Raw genomic sequence first — 9947 nt, forward strand, 5'->3', positions numbered from 1 at the left:
CTGGTCGGCCGGATGAAGCTACTTATCCAAATTAGAAACTAAATATTGTGTAAATGAAAGAGTTGTAGAATACGTACATTCCTGGTACTATTTGTAAATATTACACGTATTCTACTCTCATTCTCGCAATAAAATTTAGTAGAAGAAAAGGTTCGTGAATATGGACACGACTTTGACTTCAGCCGGTTCGCGAGGAACAGTAGAAACACAGAATACTAACTACGGTCAACCAATCTCCCATAAGACTGAAACAGCCCTGCGGTAGAGCTTTGTTTGTGATTCGTGTCGTGTGTAGCGATCAGATTTATGCAAAAAAGTGCTGGACTGAAATGCAAGAACAATTGAGTTCTTAATTGAGTGAATTATCGGTAAGGTAAGACCCACTTTTGTTCTTTCATGCTTCCTTCTTATAACGATAATTTCTAAAATGTTTTCAACTCTATTTTCCTTTGCAAGTGTGACAGCAAAATATGAAAAATTTGAAAGTTGTTGAAACGTTATTTAATGCGTTAACACTGTCGTCGAATAGATATTGCAAGCAGACATTTTTTATGCAGCCGACACAAACGAAGAGGTAGGCCGTTTCTTTTACCCTGAAGAGATAACAAGAGGAGAGGGGCTTTGAGAGTACAATTCAAGAAATTTTTTTTTGGGGGGGGTTTAGGACAAACAGTGCTATTGGATTATTCCGGTTGAAGTCTGGCGGAACAGGCCAGTGTTGTCCCATTGGATTAGCAGAAAAGAGCTAAATCGCGCCTAAAAATTGGGATTCTATTCTCTCAAGCAACTACATTTATTATATATAACCTGTTTATATGTTACAACTTACAAGTAACCTGTCGTGTTGACATCATAGAAGGATCCCAAACAAGGATCCTATGTATCCTATTATCATGTAGTAAAAGTCTCTACTCACACGAGGGGCAGAACAAAAATTCATTCTCCATACATTCTCATCTTCACGAATAACGGATCAGAACAAATGAGACGAAAATATTAAAAATTTAAATTACGTATATTTATTTGCACATACAGGTGTCAGCATTCATTTATCTGGAAAGCCAAGAGTGGAATTAACTACAACCATTCCTTTGGTTAGACAACAGATAACAATGGTGTTTTCCTCGGTGCGAGCAAATCTTGCTAATTAAATTGGCAACAGTAGTTCGTACCAAACTGACAGTCGCTGAAAGTGCGGAATTGTCGTCTGCTCACGGCACAAACGTCATACTGACCCGAAAATTATAGGGTTCTTCTTCCCCTTTTCACCCCAATTGCAAAATAAATAAATAAATTTGAAAAAAAAAGTTGTGAAGAATTGACAACAGGGCACGACCACTATTCGTTGGATTTTCGAGATGTCTCATGATTGCTAGTTATTTCTGGAGGTGTGTGCATAAATCACTCAGGGGTTGAGAAAATACAAACAAATAACAATGAAATGAACAAAAATCTAGATCGACGACATCTGGTGGGCGGGAAGGGATAACGTCTAACAGACATAATTATCGTACTGATGGCCGGTAACAACGCTTTTGAAACTGTCCCCCACTGACAAGTAAAGAAGCGGCCTGAAGAGACATTGAACCACTCTCCATGACATGACATACCCCCCCCCCTTTATTTTTGTTTTACAGATTCAAGCAACTATTGGAAATTATCGCACTTTTGTGCCTACCCTGCTAGCAACTCTACGCTTCGCCACTGTATGCACCTGGAATGTTCTGAGCCTTTACCGGCCTGGAGCATTTCAGTGTACAGTTAATGAGATAGTTAAGTATAAATTAGATGTAGTAGCTGTCCAGGAAGTTAGGTGGCCAGGAGAAGGGAATTATAAAACTAAAAATTATACTTTTTTCTATGGTGGTACTGAAAATCATAATTTTGGAACAGCCTTCTTCATAAATAAGAGAATTATCTCGGCTCTTAAAACAGTAGAATTTATTAATGATAGGATATCATATGCAGTTTTACAGGGTATATGGTGTAAAATTATTTTAATAAACATACATGCACCAACGGAAGATAAAGATGATAATACTAAAGATGATTTTTATACAGAGTTAGAACAGGTCTTTGATAAACTTTCTCAGTATGATATGAAAATTCTGTTAGGAGACTGTAATGCACAGATTGGTAAAGAGGAGACATTTAAACCCACGATTGGTAAAGAAAGTCTTCATGAATTAAGTAATGATAATGGTATAAGATTGATTACTTTTGCAACCTCAAAGAATTTAATTGTGAAAAGTACCACATTTAAACATAAAGATATCCATAAATATACCTTGTCTTCTCCACATGGTAAAACTCATAATCAGATAGATCATATTCTCATTGATAAGAGAAGGCATACTAGTATAATTGACGTTCGTACACATAGAGGTGCTGACTGTGCCAGTGTCCATTATTTAGTAATTGCTAAATTAAGAGAAAAACTCACAGTGATAAATCATAAGCAACAAAATCTAAAATTTCTAAAATTTAATACAGGAATATTTGCTGATGAAAGAATTAAGAAAGATTACCAAATTAAACTGTCAAATAGATTTGATGTTTTGCAGGATTTAAATGATGATAAAAATATAAATGAAACAGATGTAAATAAGAATTGGGAGCACATACGTAATGCAATAGACTCAGCAGCTAAAGAAAGTATAGGATACCATAAACCAAGAAAAAGTAAGCCATGGTTTGATAAGGAATGTCATAATCTACTAGAATGTCACTGGCACAGTCAGCACCTCTATGTGTACGAACGTCAATTATACTAGTATGCCTTCTCTTATCAATGAGAATATGATCTATCTGATTATGAGTTTTACCATGTATGAATGTATGTTTGTATGTATGTATGTATGTATGTATATATATATATATATATATATATATATATATATATATATATATATATATGTCACGGTATCCAGTGACGTATAAAATCACGGTTCGATATTTATCATTTTGTTTATTTAATCATATTGTGACTTGTGTAAAGTGTGAAGTTTGGTTTATGTAATCTGAATATTTCCAATGCATACATGGTAAAATTGATATTCGAGCAAGACATCGGGAGTTGGGAGACAGGTTTTCTGAGTCACAGCACGAACCGTCAACACGGCAAAGAACATGACATTTTTGCAACCGAAGCGGCTCGTCATGGAGAAAAGATGGACTTATTCTCGTCAGGACTAACAGAGAATTCGCCGCGGGAGGGCAAGCTGCTTTTCATCAGAGCTGCACGGCAGACCACAGATTCCCAGATAAGCGCCAGGCAGGCGAGAACTTAATTCCCCGCACCAACCTGAAGACACGCACTTTGACCGCGCCTCGAGACAGTAGAGCCGATGTTGTTGCACTTCGCCCAAAAACCGAAGCCAAGCCATCTTAACGTCTTTTCAACTGACATTTTTGAATCTCATATAAATCTCCAGGACTTCGAGTTTGACACACAGTTTGTCAGGATTTTTGTAGAGAGAGCATCGCCACGCTAGACTCACGTACATTTATTGTTTTGTTTTCGCGGACTTTGTTTTATTTGCGGACCGTCAGCAAGTGACCGCATCTGAAGTGATCAGTGTGTGTTTTGTCCTGTGAAGCCATTCCCGGTGATTTGTTTTTATGAGGCAAGAACTATCATAACCATGGGCGGATAAAACGATAAAGAAAGGGGTCCGTCGCCCTTCCCCGAAACCCGCAACGACGCTGCGTCACCACCATCCGGCAAAGCCAGCCGACGGCAACGCACAATGCCGCGAAGCCAACCAACGCCCGACGCCAAGAAGGATGATTCCAGATCGACGCCTGACAGAAGCCCGATACCCGAGAGAGAGAGAAAGATGATTCCAGGACGACGCTTGATAGATGCCCGATACACAAGACAGATTCCGGACCGACGCGTGAGAACGTACAGCCGACGTTTGTGAGAAGAAGGGATACGCGACGTCCTGTGAAAGTGAAAGCGCCCGATATCGTCGCAACCACCCTTCTACGAGGTCGACCTCAAAGGAATATTTTCGCCGCAAAAGAACCTTGTGCAAATTTCCGCATCCAGGAAAGATGGACGATTCCACGATGTAGCAGAGTCTGGGTAGAGTATTCTTCAGCTGGTTCATGTCCATGTTCGCATGTATTGTTTGTATCAACGCCGTACCATAGAAGCCGAAGTCTCATTGATTTGCAAAGTGACTCAGGAACTCCGAACCTAACTTCCGTGTCTGATATTTTTGAGTAATGTTATATAAAAGGTCATTTCATGTTCATATGTAATAATTTGATTGTCTGCATTTAGAGTTAAAAGCTCCATTCTATTACGTTAATTTTCCGTGTAACTTGTCAAAGTGTGCTCCATATTTTTTGTGTAACTAAATTTAACTATTAATTTAAATCTCGCAACTTCCACCACATCTCTCAAGAAGCACAATATATCATCCACGTACCACAGGCAAAAATCTTTGACTTCATCCCATAGTACTTCTGCCATGGCGCTCCATGAAAATGTTTGTGCCATATTAAATCAATACTGTTTTCAGTTTGCAAAAATTTGAATCTGAAAATTTTCTTGCTCGCTTCGTTCATAATTTCTTTTCTGTACTGCATTATAAATCACCAGGGAGAGAAATAAGAACAACTAAGTACTAGGTACTGCTAAACGGTCGACTGGAGTTGGATTCCCAACTGAACTTTCATCAATGCTTTTGCACCCTAATCATATGAGCTGCGCACGCCTATGATCTAGGCGACACGATAAGCCACACGTGTCGCTCATACTGGGTCCTTTTCCGCAATAGCTCGCAACGTGTTGCTGTGATTTGTTGTTCGCGCATGCGCGATGCAATGAGTGTCTTGTTCGCTTGCACCAAAGCGACAAGCGGCACGCGACACTTATCGTTTGAGGGTTTCACGAACAGAACGCTAGCCTGTGCTGCCTGTCATGCTGCTACGATGTGAAATGTTGCTCTTGATCGGCTCGTTTCCAAGTGACATGTGTCTCGTGTCGCTTCGGTATGAAAGTTGCCTTGGACAGAAGGACCCGTGTCGCTTTGGTGTGAAATCCCCGTATCGTTTGTCGCGTGTAGCGTTGATCTAAAATCTCCTTAAGGAAAGAGCTTGTGTCCCTACGGTTCGAAAGGCTGCATCGATTACCAACGGCTCGCTTCCAAGCGACACTTGTGGTTTGTCCCCTCGGTATAAAATATCTCTCTGGATACTATTTATATTCTAATAACATAGAAAAATAAACTCTGGTACACAATCCAACACCTGACGTCTGGAATCACATTTGCGATGTTTGTTTTTGTGTTACGCATGCTATTTATTTATTAAATTTATTTTACTTTTCTTTCCAAATTAATGCCATCTCGTGACTGCAAATCACTCCACTCGCTGAGGATGAAATAACCATAAATAGTATGTTAGAAGAGTTAAACAGCAGCTGTGAGCAGTATGGGATGAAGATTAATGTAAAGAAGACAAAGGCAATGGTTATAGGACGGAAACCAAGGAATATTAATGTGAGAGCAAACAGTGAAAGAATCCAGCAAGTGGATAGCTTCAAGTACCTCGGATGCACTATAAGCAGTGACATGAGCTGCAACCAAGAAGTGAAAATGAGAATCGCAATAGCAAAAGAAGCTTTCAATAGAAGAAAAAATGTTTTTTGTGGACCCATGGACATAGGTCTAAGGAAGAGATTAGTGAAATGTTTTGTGTGGAGTGTAGCACTATATGGTGCAGAAACCTGGACGTTGAGAAGAAATGAAGAGAAACGACTCGAAGCTTTTGAAATGAGGACATGGCGAAAAATGGAGCGTGTAAAATGGACGGACAAGGTAAGAAACGAAGCCGTACTGAAAAGAGTTGGTGAAAAAAGATCTATACTGGAGACCATCAAGAAGAGGAAAAGAAACTGGTTAGGACACTGTCTAAGAAGAAACTGCCTGCTAAGAGATGCCTTGGAGGGAATGGTTGAAGGAAGAAAAGTCCGTGGAAGAAAGAGATATCAGCTTATGGATGATATTAAATTAACTGGGTCGTATGCTATTACGAAGCGTAAGGCAGAGAACAGGGAAAGCTGGAGATTGCAGTGAAAAACCTGCCAATTAGGCAGAAAACAATGAATGAATGAATGAATGAATCATTTCACGTACCGCCTTTCAAGACTAACAAATCTACACATTATATTCTTAGGCGGAGTTCTGGAGGGGCCAGGAGAGGCCTGCCCCCCAACTTAAAGAAGACTAATAAATAACACATGATTAAGTTCAGTTACTACATTTTTGTTATGATGCCATACCGCAAATCTTTACGTTTGGCATAATGGCATGTGCGGTAATTACTCTGCAATAGCGGGTCTTAGACGATTTGATTGATTTGTACAGTTTGAAGAAAGAAAAACGTAATATGGTTTTGTGTTGACTCAACAGTTACTGCTGAGGCATCAAAATAACTTTTCAATTTAATTTTTCTAACATTTCTGAAGCTAACTATTGTTCCGTAACTTTTTAAATGTAATACGAGTAGTGTATCAATAAAAAAATAATGAAATGCAAAATGCAATAATCGTACTGTTTTGCTTCTTATAAAACTGACAACCAATATACTAATTAATATTTGTTTACTTAAGCGAGGAAATGTAAAATTTTCAAATCTAAAAGGCCTAAAACTCAGTGTCTTTAAGTTGTTGTTTTTTTTTTTTTTTTTCAATTTCCGGGGGAAGACCTTCGGACCCCTTATAAACTAGGGGATATTCAATAACCCTCAGGTACGTACATCATATGCTTCCCCCAGAGTCTGCCCGCCCAAAGCAAGAGCTCAAACTACGCCCATGATTACACTCCAAAAACTAGCCGAATTACTTTCATATGAAATTTGGCAGCTGTGCTGATCGCATTGCCATCTATGTTGTCATTGTCTCGGGAACAAGTTTTCGACACTACGTTATTCAAGACACTGTACCATAAGTCTGTAAGATAAAGATTCACGAGCCCAGTTATATTCGTTGTTGAATGCGTTCGTTTCGTTACGACTTTCGGAACGCACCCTATGTTCAAGCCGGTACTCTATGATTGATTCATTCATTCATTCCTTTATTTGGAACCTAACAGCTTTTATGCCGTTTTTTGTCCATAACAATACACATATAAAATGTACACAATTGTTTTACATTAATATTATCAGTCCATCCCCCCTATTTTACAGATATTAGATTTTTTTTTTAAGAACACTTCGCCTTTTAAAATTGTATGTTACACTTCCTTAAAAATGATAACAAACTATACCCAATTCTCACATCTGGATTAACAACTAAACTTAACAAATTTGTTGGAAATTGAACCTTTAGATTATTTAAAGTTTTATACAAGATATTTCTCTCTCTATTATATTTTGAGCATTCCAGTATTATATGTTGTGCATCTGCACTTTCCCAGCCACATTCACATTTCTTACTGTTCGTTATTCCAATTTTGGATAAATGCTGCCTAGTACAAATGCCCCGTTCTCAGTCTATTAATTAATACAATTACATTTCTTGTAGCACTTACATGATGAAACCATGGTTTTTGTGTTTTGAATTCAGCAAATGGTCTGTATGATTCTCCAACTGTTGTAAGTTCATTTCGACACCAATCAAACCATTCATTCAGAATTTTCTTCTTTACTCTAGGGAGAAGATCCGTATAGTATAATGATAAGTTCGTAATATTCGGAAGACGCACTGCTTTCTTTGCACATTCATCTTCATGAGAATTACCTGCAATATTACTATGAGCTTTAATCCAAGAAAACTCAATGGTTTTTCCAGATTTTTGTATTGTTTGAACTAATTGTATGCAATTTATAATATAAGGGGATAATTTGTAAAGACTCTTGTAAGAAGATTTAAGAGCCTGTAATACACTTTGCGAGTCAGTAAGTATTAAGAACTTTTGTAAATTTAATTTTTGGACATATATTAAAGCTTGGTAAATTGCGTAAGATTCTGCTGTAAATATTGAACAGTCTTGTGGAAGACGAAATAATAGGTCTGTTTTATGTTGTGGATCGTACACTGCACATCCAACTCCTGACTCACTTTTAGATCCATCTGTGTATATGAAATAAAAACTTGGCCATTGAGTAAAATATTCCGATATGTGCGAATAACGAGGGAAATGAATATTATCCAGAGACTGTTGAGGATAATCTAATGAAAAAACAGGCCGTGAATACATCTGTAGAACATCCTGGTATTCTTGGCAAAACGAATTATACAATTCTATCCACATAGCAGATTTTCTGTTTGTTATTTTTCCCGTTTCATATAAGTGTATCATATTTGTTAGTACATTGTTGAAAGGATGCTCACGATATGATTTCACTTTGAAGAGCATATTTGCTGCTAACATCTTCTGTCTACATGAAATGGAACATTCACCCGCTTCCATGTATACTACTACGTTTGGAGTGCTGTTCATAACGCCTAAACATCTTCTCAAGAATTTCCTCTGTATGACATCAATGGAATTCAACTTTCCTTCTGTCAAGTTACACATTGCCAGTAGAGAATAATCTATCATAGGCCGAAAATAATTCTTGTAAAATAAAAGCATAACTCGAGGATGACATCCCCACTGAGTATTTGCTATTGCTTTGAACAAATTAAACACTTTTTCTGATTTGACTTGTATTGCTTTAATTTGGTCCTTCCAAGTTAGTTTTTCATCCAAGATGACACCTAAATATTTTACTCTGGATGTAATGGGAATTCTTGTTTTTCGGGACATTGAGTGAACTATTGGAGGTGTTCCTTTTTTACTAAAAATTGTAAATATTTGATTTTTCCATTGAAATGGAGAGTTTTTTACTTTCAAGCCACTTTTGCACTTCCACTCTATGATTGAAGTCATATTCCGTGCAATTTGTCTTCAATTCGTAGTGAAAATTTTCAATGAGGATTTTATTAGTTGTCCTACACCACAGGAAAATCGCAAATTACATTTATAAATACTTTTTTGGAACAGATATCTGATCTGGCTGCCTAACCTAACCATCACTTGACATTGATTATTATCTATATAGAATAAAATGTGTTGTGAAGTAACGAAAAATTGTTCAGTCGTTTTGGTGTTTAGTGTTGGACAACAACATTTATATTCCTGCTCGAATGGCGCCATGTGCGCCGTCGCTTTGCTTTACCATGGCCAGTGTTGCCAGGTCTACTGATTTCGCAGGAGATTTCCTGATTTTCAGCATGATCTACTGATCTCCTGACAAGTTTCAAGAAAATGTGGAAATCTCCTGATTTTTTGCTTTCTTAAATATTTATAATGAACAATTATTTACAAATATCGAAAGTTGATTTAAAATTTACATATTCAGCTGGTGGAATGCGAAGACACATTGGGCCCGTTCCGAAAGTCGCACGAGTTTAACGCGTTAAACGAGTTATGGTAACTGGCCGTTCCATAAGTGCTTCCGTGCGTTTCGTGAGTTTCATTATGCTGTCCCAAAAGTCGCATTCCGTGCGTTTCGTGCAAGAACGAGATTCACCAAACGCACGGGCCAGGATGCTGGTTTGTTCCGTGAAAATCGTCTGCTCCTTGCAGACAAAGCGCGTGCTGATGGATTCAAACTGCACTAGTTCGGAAAATGTATTATAATTTTAACAGATAGCGATATGAAGCAACATGCACAAGATAAGTATGCCTTGACCGTTCTTAGAATGTGATTAAAATGAGTAACAGTGGCCATAATAAGAGTTTATTTTTGCCATAAGGACATCCCTTTCGCTGACGCCATGAGGAAACTTTCTCTAAACAAAACGCTGCGCCTGCGCTTTCGCCTAGCGTGTCCCATAAGTCTGTAAAATAACTGGTTTCACCAGATTCACGAGCCCAGTTATTTTCGTTGAATGCGTTCGTTTCGTTAAGACTTTCGGAACGCACCCATTAATATTCCGCAGAGAG

This window comes from Lepisma saccharinum, chromosome 25, assembly GCF_977018435.1.
Source record: "Lepisma saccharinum chromosome 25, izLepSacc3.1, whole genome shotgun sequence".
Classification (NCBI taxonomy): Eukaryota; Metazoa; Arthropoda; class Insecta; order Zygentoma; family Lepismatidae; genus Lepisma; species Lepisma saccharinum.